This window comes from Schistocerca nitens, chromosome 1 (assembly GCF_023898315.1).
Source record: "Schistocerca nitens isolate TAMUIC-IGC-003100 chromosome 1, iqSchNite1.1, whole genome shotgun sequence".
Classification (NCBI taxonomy): Eukaryota; Metazoa; Arthropoda; class Insecta; order Orthoptera; family Acrididae; genus Schistocerca; species Schistocerca nitens.
The window spans coordinates 1,038,077,951-1,038,089,792 of record NC_064614.1 but is presented as its reverse complement, the minus strand read 5'-3'; the positions used below and the strand labels follow the sequence as shown (position 1 = coordinate 1,038,089,792).

The window sequence follows — 11,842 nt, the reverse complement described above, 5'->3', positions numbered from 1 at the left end:
AGGAGAAAACTGGTGATTGAAATTTCATGAGAAGATCCCGTCGCAACGAAAAACGCCTTTGTTTTAATGATTGCCACTCCAGTTCACGTATCATGTCTGTGACTCTATCCCCCCTATTTCGCGATAATACAAAACGAGCTGTCCTTCTTTGTGCTTTTTCGATGTCATCCGTCAGTCCCATCTGATGCGGATCCCACACTGCACAGCTATACTCCAGAATAGGCGGACAAGCGTGCTGTAAGCAGTCTCTACCAGCTGGAATGAGATTTCTAAGATATGTTAAAAGGTTTCTCATGAGAAGATCTTATAAGGAACGAGAGTCCATTGAAAGATCGAGAAAAAAAAAAAGTCTTGAAAATTTTAAGTCGGAACAGGTGTGCCTTGAAAAGGAAGAGGAGCAGGAGGAGGAGGAAGAAGAAGAAGAAGGAGAAGGAGAAGAAGAAGATTTAAGTCCTAAGGTTGCTTCAGTGCCATCTTTCACTTCTTCCTCTCCTACACTAGTTCGATGCCTGCATATTTACTTCGCCTACTAACGTTAGTAATTTGTAATGAAGTGTTATGAGGTTTGACTGCTATTCTCTTCTTCTCCCTATTTTATTGTTATGTTTTACTCTTTTAGTCGTTATGGGTCTTCTAAGGGCCAGGTAAATATCTGCTTCTCATTTAACCTTTGATGTGACACTGGTAAATATATATGCCACTAGTAAATAGCCGAAACAATCGTCTGTGATTGATTTATTGTCATAAACATTTACTATCCTGTACTCAAGGTACACATAAAATCCATAATTAATTGAGCATGTTCATTCACTGTTATCGCCAAAGAGTACATACTTACACGTATTTCATTGGTATGCTGCAAATAACCCTTTGTCACTTGAAGGGTTAACTTCCGGTTTCTCCATTAATCTTTCATTCGATCAATGTGCTGTCGTCTCCGAACTTTTGACCCCTGTGCTTCTTTCCTTGCCCTACAACTGTACTCGGTGAACCACTATGAAATGTACGGAAGAGCGTATTTTGCCTGTTATCACATGTTAGGGTTTATTACCGTGACGTTCCTGTATGGAGCGCGGGAAAACTACTTGCTTGCAGTGCATGCTCCGATGTGGAAACGATGCCTAAAACATTTGTTTCCTCACCTACTGTTGAAATTCTAGCATATGATGCTTATTTGGTTTTTAACTGTGGTAATCTTAGGAGACTACGAACCCTACAAGGCTACGATTTTATTCTGGAGCTTTCAAACTGTCTATATTGAAGGAAATCGATAACAGGAGAATTGCTGCCGCTAACATTACAGTTACTCAGCATGAAGATCTGGTTAACCAAAGAAGACAAGCAAAGAAAAGGCTGTTTGAGGATGAAGAGGAGTATGCATTTCCACCAGTTAACCCAGATAAGGTAACACAAACACCGTCAAATCTTTCAATAAGGTTCTCCGTAACTTACTTTTGGAAACTTATTGTACTTTTTCCTCACAAACCACTGATGTTAGAGATCTTAAATTTGGCACGCGACTACTCATAATGTCAATGAAACATTATGTGGAAGAAATTTTCATTTAAAACAATACTGAGGCATTTATGTAAGTGAAAAGCCCTATAATTTGGTGCATTTTATTCACTGCTATATGGACAACTATAAAAACCCAGCAAAAGAGGATGTATAAATTCTGTTCCACAGACATTTGTAATAATGGTATATGAAGCTTTGTACAAAAATGCGTTTAAAGTCGTTCTAGTAGATTAAAAAAAAACAGGAATAGTTGTACTTACCTCGTTGAAAAAAAATCAATTTTCTTTAATTAAAATGATATAACATCAATAAGCAAGAAAACTTTTGTCTGTATCCTATAACATTTTTTAAAGACTGCGCCAAATTTAGTTACATTGTCCTGAAAACTTTGGACTTCGTTTGCTTTTTTTTTCAAAGTATTACATTTTCGTTTACTCGACATTCTTCTACATCGTCAAATTTCGAGTGATTCCTTTTTTTTTTAATTTCTGATTTAACCTCGCTGTCCAATGTTCAGTTCCTTACACAAGTGTGCTCCAGACACGTACTTTCAGAAACTTCTCGCTCAAATCGCTTCCCTATTTCTGACTCCTTGTTTCTTTTTGGTTTCTATTTTCATCTTGCATTACCTAAATTTAAACTTTCGTAAGGGGGCTAGTATTCCATCTGCTAGCCCTCACTACCATCACCTCTGTTAAGACGTGCAACGCTGTATTTTTCTAGAATGGTAATTTCAGACTTGCAGCCATCTTCAGATACAGTTACGAGCAGAAAATTGGTTTTAAAATTACTGAAACGCTCATGACAAAGTGAAAGGCATCTTAGTTTTAGATACACCACTGTTTCTGATAGCTATTTGCCGTATATTGGTATTAAACTCTCTTACTTTATACGGAAGAACGAGTGTAGATATGCAACTGTTCAGGCTCTCCAGGTGAATCTGTTGAATGTGAGGGGCCCTCTGATATCCCACTGTTCTGTTAATCTCACAGTATTTCTTCAATAGCGTCAGTTGGTGGCTGCTGGTAACTGCTGGCAAGTACCAACTGCAGCTGCCACAAGCGTAACGGTCATATGGATAACTGGAAGTTCCACCAGGCGTTGTTGCGCCCGTGGACTTCTGACTGGGCTTTAGATGATTCAGAAAACTGAGAGGTTATGATCTTTGTACAGTGTTATCGTTTGTGTAGTTGGAAATGTGTGAATCCCTTAAGTGTCGTATGGGGCTTATCGGTCTTTTATGAAGTGAATATAGGGTTTCTTGGCCGAATAAATTTATGAAATTGTGGGACGAAGAATTGTTCGCGTAAAACCTGATGGACTTCCTCTGAATGATCTGATACATTGATGGTTTTGCCTAAATGTTGCTTAATGTGAGTGCTGATAGAATAATGGAGTGCTTGTTATAATCCAGAAAACTCTAAGAGTTTGTGGACATTTCAGATGATCTTCGGAGGCTGGTTGTCAATCTTCCGAACAATATAAGAAGGCAGGAAGTTTGACGGCGTCATATGATACGTCTCATGGCCCATTTCTTTCAAAAAGTGGGTAGAGTTGATACAATAGGCCACAACGTTGTTGACTACACTAATTTTTTTGGTTGTCATTTGATTTGTTTTAGGACGCAAAAACATCTACGGTCATACGCGCCCATGTCACAATTGTAGAATATGAAGACAAAGAGAGAAGTTAAAAAGGACTACATGGGACTACACGTTAATCTCAATCGACGGAAAAGAAGTCAGCTAAAACAGGGATGTGGAGAAAGGTATATAAAATACGCCATAGGGAAACGAAGGTCGTGAACTAAAAGTTAAATGGCCTTCGCTATATTGCTACGACGGATAAAAAGTAAAATACGGTCGACAGCCTGCGCGTCGTTCACTAAAACGCCCGGTAATTCAGATGCCAAACACAAATGACAACGTAAGTGGGTAAGAAAAGGGCATTACGTCAAGAAATGGCGAACCGTTAAAGCTTGAGCGCAATGAGCTCAAAATGGTGAGGGACCATCAGTTAACAAATGGCGATGGCCAAAAAGGCAGAGCCAGACGCGCAACCTAGCTAAAATTATCTCCTCACGGCGAAAGAGCAGAGAGGAGGTCGTCCAAGCCTCTGCGAGAGACTTAATAATCCGGAGCTTGTTCGCATGAAGGGAGGACCAGTGGTGATGCCTAAGTGACACCACCTGCTGACAGACGGCAACACAGAAATCATCAGAGGGAATTTAAGAACTTACGGGCTGAGGTACGAGGACTACAGCCTTGGCAGCAGAGTCAGCGCCCTCGTTTCCTGTCACACCGACGTGACCAGGAACCCACATAAACATCAGTGTGCGTCTATCAAGAGTGAACAAGTGACAGCTTTCCTGGACCCGTTGCACTAAGGTAAAGACGCTGTACAGCATACAGAGGCTTCTAAGGGCACTTATTTATTTATTGCTAGGGCCCCCCGTCGGGCAGGCCGTTCGCCGGGTGCCGGTATTTCAGTTTCACACCACTTCGGCGACCTGCAGTCAATGAGGATGATAGGATGATGATGAGGACAACACAATACCCAGTTCCTGGGCGGAGAAAAGTCCCCTATCCAGCCGGGAATCGAACCCGGGCCCAGAGGATTGACAATCCGTCACGCTGACCATTCAGCTACCGGGGGCGGACACTAAGGGCACTGAGAGAGTCGGAGAAGATGACGTAATTGAAAAGCCTGTGTCGCCGGGTGTACTGCGTGGCCTGATACGGAGCGAAGAGTTCTGATGTAAATACTAAGCAGTATTCCGGAAGCCTCATCGCAAAACGCCAGTGGCAATGACGAAGGTACACCTGACACAACGGTACCATCGCGAAGTTCCGTGCGAAGGTTGTGAGCCGGCCAGTGTGGCCGAGCGGTTCTAGGCGTTTCAGTCCGGAACCGCGCTGCTGCTATGGTCGCAGGTTCGAATCCTGACTGAAGAACACCGAGCTTGAGCTTCGTAGTGAACAGAAATCTTTGGCTCTTGTTGTGATTGATTTTCATATCGCAGGCAGTACCACATTGGGTGATTATTCAGTTGTCTGCAGTGCGGCGGTCTTCTCAGGAGGCTGCATCCGGAAGTCATGCTTGCGCAACCGAGTTGCTTCCAGACAGGTGATGGTAACGTGTTCAGAGTTCCCTACCGATAACCGAAATATGGCCCTTCGTACCTGCGCTAGTTCAACGGTGTTGCCGGCAGGCGATGGTGTGACCGGAAGATGAACCCCAGTTGGGAGCTACGTAGGTCCTCCAATAATCTTTAATGGTTCTACGGTCTTGTTTTCCTTGATATATAAGGGCCGCAAGCGTGGAGTTCCACAATGAACTTATTTGAAATTCCGAGTCTCTATTAATAAAGTTATCCATCGTGAGAATATGTGTGACCTTCTTACCTACAACCTATAAATATGATCATACAATGTAAACTTTCACGGCCGGTATTGTCTTCACTTAAAACTTCCGGGCTGATAGGCCGTGGTCGAAGTATAAAACTGTCTCCTAACGTTTCGTCTCCGACTGCGGGAGACATCTTCGGAGGTAAAGCGGCGAACTGCGAAGAGGACTCGAGGAGGCGCTGATTATATAGGCAGTAGAGAGGGCGCCACTGTCGATCACGTGGCGTCGGCTATGAGATTGTCTCTGGTAATGCCAACATTCTCGATTGAAAGTAATCGATCGTCACGCTTACGGTGCAACGCTGACATCCAAATTTTATCCAGTTTAACACCTTCGTCTTTCCTGTTAAAATTATTACGATGTTTATCAATCTCGATAGCCTCTCTATACAAGCGTGCATAATAATACGAGGTTTTTGATATGACGCTCGTCTCGCTGAATTTTATTTCATGATCACCTTCCTGGTAAACATGTTCCGCTACGACCGATTTATCCGTGTGACCTAGTCGGCAATTCCGGACGGAACGTTGGGCCATAAGGTGTATAGAAAGCCCACACATACTGATCGTTATCTACACAAAGATTCAAACCACCACTCTAGACAAAAAAAGAGGTGTAATGAAAACATTGGTAGACAGGGCGCATAAACTTTGTGAACCTGTTTATTTAAAAGATGAGATTGAACATCTACGGTCAGCTTTCGTGAAGAATGGCTTTTCTAGCAAGGATATAGATCGAGCACTTCGCTCTAGGCAGAGAATCAGGAGTAACGACGAACAACAGTCGTTCATGGGCAAAGTTTTTCTTCCGTTCATTAGCAAGGTCACAGATCGCATTGGGAAAGTTTTAGGCAAGTATGGGGTGGAAAATATTTTCAGACCTACTAGGAAAATAAAAGAATTTTTAAGGTCGGGGGTATATAAAATTCCTTGTAGTTGTGGACAGGTTTATATCGGTACTACAAATAGAAGTGTGAACACCCGTCTTGTCGAACATAAGAGGAATTGCCGCCTAGGTCACACGGATAAATCGGCCGTAGCGGAACATGTTTACCAGGAAGGTGATCATGAAATAAAATCCAGCGAGACAAGCGTCATATCAAAAACCTCGCATTATTATGCACGCTTGTATAGAGAGGCTATCGAGATTGATAAACATCGTAATAATTTTAACAGGAAAGACGAAGGTGTTAAACTGGATAAAATTTGGATGTCAGCGTTGCACCGCAAGCGTGACGATCGATTACTTTCAATCGAGAATGTTGGCATTACCAGAGACAATCTCATAGCCGACGCCACGTGATCGACAGTGGCGCCCTCTGTACTGCCTATATAATCAGCGCCTCCTCGAGTCCTCTTCGCAGTTCGCCGCTTTACCTCCGAAGATGTCTCCCGCAGTCGGAGACGAAACGTTAGGAGACAGTTTTATACTTCGACGACGGCCTATCAGCCCGGAAGTTTTAAGTGAAAACCTATAAATAACCACTTGTACATTTTACAGTATTTTCTCGTAGTCACATTCACGGTTCAGTCACAGAGCATCTATCAAAAGTCTGGAGAACTACCTTTGAAGCGCGGACGTTCAGAAAGAGGGTTAATGAGGCTCTGGAAGGTACTAATAGGGATGTGGAGCCATGCTGACTCCAGTGCAGTAGCCAGCCGCGCCAGGTTTCTCGGCTGAGAGTGCATGGTGCGAATAGCCCGATCGAGATGGTCCCACAGATTCTCGGTTTGGTTTAAATGCGGAGATCCTGGTGGACAGACGAGTACGGTAAACTCATCCTGGATCTCCTCAAACCATGCACGTACACTGAGAGCTGTTGAGACGTTGCTTTGTCGTGTTCGAAGATGCCATCGTGCCACGAAAGAAACATGGTCCCCAACGATGGATGCATACTTGTGTTTGATCCATTTTGCCATCCAGGATGATGAGATTACCCAGGAAATGACAAGAAGACATTCCCCAGTCATAACACTTCCTCCTCCCGCCTCGTGTCAGCCGACCATCGTTCCAGGGACGTACACGCCAAAGGCCATCTTTCGGGTGCAGCATAAAACGTAATTCATCTGAAAAGCCACCTGTCACCTCTGAGTAGGCGTCCAGGTGCGGTATTGGCGTCCAGGTGCGGTATTGGCGTCCACGCCCCAGCCTTCATCGCCGATGAACAGCGGTCAGCATGGGTGCTGCTACGGAGACTCATAAGCAGCAACTTTCGCTGACGTCCTTTGAGGAGACACTGTCGGTAGTACCTTGGTTCATATGGGCGGGCCGTTGTTCAACAGCTGTACGGCTGTCCCTACACGTCTCCACACCCGTCTTTCACCACTGTCATCTATGGCCGATGGTGCACCACAGTCGCATCTGCGCAAGTTTTGGAGGGCGCAATTTTTCCATGGATATTATACTCAAAAACGGCTGCACGCGAATTGTTTACAAACCTAGGCGTTTGGGAAATGCTTCCACGGTTGGCTCTAAAGCCATGATCATGCTGTTTTGAACGTCAGATAAGTCGCATCGTCTCCGCATTAGGAGAACGACTATATTGTTTTTCACATCCTTTCAACACGCTTTGTGTACCCTCCGCTGCTAGTACTGCCACATGCCGCCTTTGAGTGGTTGCTGCGCGTTAACGTCGAACGGAGGCCGTGGATACATTGATGTGACTGGACCGTGTATTAATGCAACTTAAATCGATGAATTCTTGCATCCAGGAAAAAGTTACGTTTACAAGGAAATAAACAAAGTAGAAGAAACAGAAACACGAAGTACGAGCAGTTCAGCGTCTATCACTGGATGCAATTAGTGACACTTGATAACAAAGTAAGCAAGTATGAGTGTTTCAGTCGACCTAGGACACGGAGATCTAGAGGAAAAAGAGGAAATGTTTGCAAATCTGTCACCTGTCACGGATCACCGGTGACAGAGTCAAAGTGCTGCCGCAGTACAGCAGGGTGGGACGATGAATTTGGGAGAGTCCATCACAGCTGAGCGATGTCATACTCAGAGTTCAGTCGCAGTGGCGATGAGAAGGTGATGGTGTGCCATACCTGGTGACGATCTGTCTCATGTGGCCGCCCGAAGAGATCTGACTTGTGCCTGCTGTACGTCCGGCTGGATGGCCATTTTCGTAGTTGCCCAGTCGGCTGATTCCGTGACCGGTGGTAACGTGGCGTAGTCACCGCCACTGGTGGCGCAGCCACTAAACTTATTACGCATCGTCTCCGCCGTCGACACGTCTACCCCTGTTGATGGCAAAGATATGAAATTCATTATCATACAGCTTCAAGACGAAATAGGATATAATCTTCGTTTTTTGGTACATCATCCGATGTCGTTTTCTAATGCAATTCTTTGCTATGTAGATTTGTATGTTTTGACCAGGTACGCGTGACGATGACGAGCGTCACATGCGTCTTCCACTGTTTGACATCGTTGACCAGCATACAACATTCTACAATGGCAAAGGATCTCGTGCAGATCTTGTTCCCCAAAGGCGAGATCGTCTATTACATGATCCAACAGGTCCTTCAGTTTTTTCGGGTGGCTGAAATATACATTTAGTATTATGTCTGCAGAGAATTATTACAATTCTCGGAAAAATACCTCCAAAGTATGGAAGGTATGCTGTGATGGTGGGTACCTCCTTTTCTTCATTTTGTTCACAGTCTGGACTCATTTTCGCTGGAATATGCGATGTATTTGTTTTTGAGAAGAACCGTCCTGGTGGCATGCTGTCCTCAGGTGTTGAAGCTGACTTTTCAGGCTGCTAAGATAGGAGACGAAACGAACTCTGTGAATCAGATCTCGCAGTACTGTGCCATGCTGAATCTCTTATAAACACCTTACTTTTCTCATACCCTCTACTCTTATTTCTTGCTCTCCATTGGACCAGTCAACTTCCTCTCCTCACTGTTTCCTTTTGTCACAAGTTTCTGTTGGAAGTCACTAGTTAAATTTGACAAGAGCGTAATAAGGAACGTGCCTTATGTTAATAAGACTGACATTTCTTAAATTTTTCATACGAATTTCCATGCATACCTAAACTAAAACTCTGTCCGAACAGGCCAGGAAGGCCCAACGTTACCGACCGGCCGCCGAGTCATCCTCAGCGCACAGGCGTCACTGGATACGGATATGGAGGGGCATGTGGTCAGCAAAAAATGGTTCAAATGGCTCTGAGCACTATGGGACTCAACATCTATGGTCATCAGTCCCCTAGAACTTAGAACTACTTAAACCTAACTAACCTAAGGACATCACACAACACCCAGCCATCACGAGGCAGAGAAAATCCCTGACCCCGCCGGGAATCGAACCCGGGAACCCGGGCGTGGGAAGCGAGAACGCTACCGCACGACCACGAGATGCGGGCTGTGGTCAGCACACCACGCTCCCGGCCGAATGTCAGTTTAAGAGACCGGAGCCGCTACTTTTCAGTGACGTAGCTCCTCAGTTTGCCTCACAAGGGCTCAGTGGACCCGCTTGCCAACAGCGCTCGGCAGACCGAATGGTCACCCATCCAAGTGCTAGCCCAGCCTGACAGCGCTTAACTTCGGTGATCTGACGGGAACTGGTGATACCACTGCGGCATGGCCGTTGGCCATACTATACATATCATTATTATTATTATTACTAGCCGTTACCCAATGCTGCACTTGAATATCAGTACTTTTGTTACGGCGAGTGATGGTAAGTTAGCTAACGTATACTGTATGTGCAGTACCACCAGCTGCTCTCACGTGTCTGCCTGTTTGGGCTTGTGATGTGCGCCCCCTTATCCCCCCTCCCCCTCCTCCACCCTGTCTCCCAAGCTGTTCCAATGAATGGATGACGCGTCGGCATGCTCTGCGTCGCTGCCGAACAGTGCGTACACAGGGGCGTGGGCAGGACCGCACTTCTATACTTCGTGCTGTTAAACTGGATGTACGTGATACAATATGAAACTTCCTGGTAGATTAAAATTGTGTGCCGGACAGAGACTTGAACTCGGGAACTTTGTCTTGCACGGGCAAGTGCTCTACCATCTGAGCTACCCAAGCATGACTCACCACCCGTCCTCACAGCTTTTACTTCCGCCAGTACCCCGTCTCACACAGTTTTAATCATCCAGGAAGTTTCATATCAGCGCACACTCCGCTGCAGAGTGAAAGTTTCATTCGTGATACAACATGTACATTATGCTACAAATAGTGTGGAAATATGGGTTAAGCACACTGAAGATTGTATAAGCATTGTATTCGTTACATTGAATCGTATCACGTGGCACACTTGAACCAATAAAATCATTTTTATACATATGACCAAGATCAAAAGTCAAAGAGTAAATTTCTTTTTCAAAGAATAAATATTTTTCCCCAATTCTCGTAACATTGTTGAAATCAGTCTTGTACTATACACTTAACACTTTCTAAAGTAGTCCACGTTCTTCCTGGGAGTACAAGCTATCTCCATAGCAAATTTAATCTGAATCAGTTCAGAGGGTTAGGCGCCAAAATGTAACAGACAGAGTTACTTTCGCATTTATAATATTAGTATGAATAAAAATTTCAGCTACGATATCTTTTTTCCGGATCCGATTTTGATTAAATAAAGCCTGTACGGTGCTCCAAGCTATGCTCAGATTACCTGTGAAACTTCTTTTGAAGCAGACAGATACGACTGTTTTGGATAAAACATTAATCTACAATATCTTCTTTTGTGATCCGATTTTGATAACATGAAGCCTATACGGTGCCCCAAGCTACGGTCAAGTTGTCTGGATAAATGCCATGATAAATGGTCTAGTAGTTTTGAAGACGAGCCTTTTAAAACAGACAAACGAGACGGTTCTAGATAGAACTTTAAATCGCAATAATTTTTTTGTCTGCGATCCGATTCTGATAAACTCTACGGTGAGCCATGCTATGCTCAAGTTACCTGCGAAAACTCCACGAGAATTTTTTCATTGGTTTTGGAGAAGCGTGTTCAAACAAACAGACAGGCACGACAGTTTTACAGAGTTATCGTTAATATAGATTTTTGTCACCATTGTGATTATATCATATTACTCATGCACTATGCAAATTGTAACGATGAGTAATTACGTCTCGTTAGACGTATGAGATCTGAAAGCTCTAATTTTGCCATTGAAATGAATGCATGAAATAATGAAAGATAGTTTTTTATAAACAGACACCATTTGCTACAGACCGCTCTATGCATATGTGGTCATTAGACGGTACACCGCTCCATCATTGTTTACGATTTTCGGTACCTGGCATGTCGCCTCCGGCCTACAATCAACCAGGCGCATTCCTTGGCAGAATGCGAAAAGCCATTCACGTTATTGTTGTCTGTGGAATATTTACGAGTGGGCGCAAGAATGCCTGTAACACACACGTTAGTAATGAGGAGCTTCGTAAGGTAACGATAAGGAAATTCTGTTCTAACGCAGGCCAGGCTACAGAGAGGATGAGCAGCGAATTCCTCGGCGCATAAATTCGCCTGAAAGCTCCGGCAGATTACTTCCAGGTTTTTACGCAACGCGGCCCTTCCATTAAAGGAAACACTAGGAGGCGTGTCACGTAGCGTGTAACGACGCCAAAATACACCGGCGGGCCCCGTTGCCTGTTCGGGCACGCCACTAAGCCGAGATGGGAAACACGATACCACCCTGGCTCCTAAGCCCAGTTGTGACGCAATCCGCTAAAACCTGGTGCCGCCCATTGATTTCAAGCCTTATCTCTGGTCTTTAACTCTGAAGCGCTAATTATCCCAAGGACATGAATTCATATTTTGGCGCTGCCAGACAGCTATGTTCAGTTTTTACTCCCATGAATCGATAGGTAAATTTTAGCTCTTATGTGGCGGTCGAGGTACGCCAAAAGGCTGCACCCCTCTCTTCGATGTTCCGCATACACTTTAACCACTAGACACA

General features: G+C 44.4%; 1 pseudogene; it reads right to left on the bottom strand.

Moving 5' to 3' along the window:
* Nucleotides 1–9,409: 9,409 nt before the first annotated feature.
* LOC126211145 (5S ribosomal RNA) lies at nt 9,410–9,527 on the bottom strand (annotated as a pseudogene).
* Between the last annotated feature and the right edge of the window lie 2,315 nt (nt 9,528–11,842).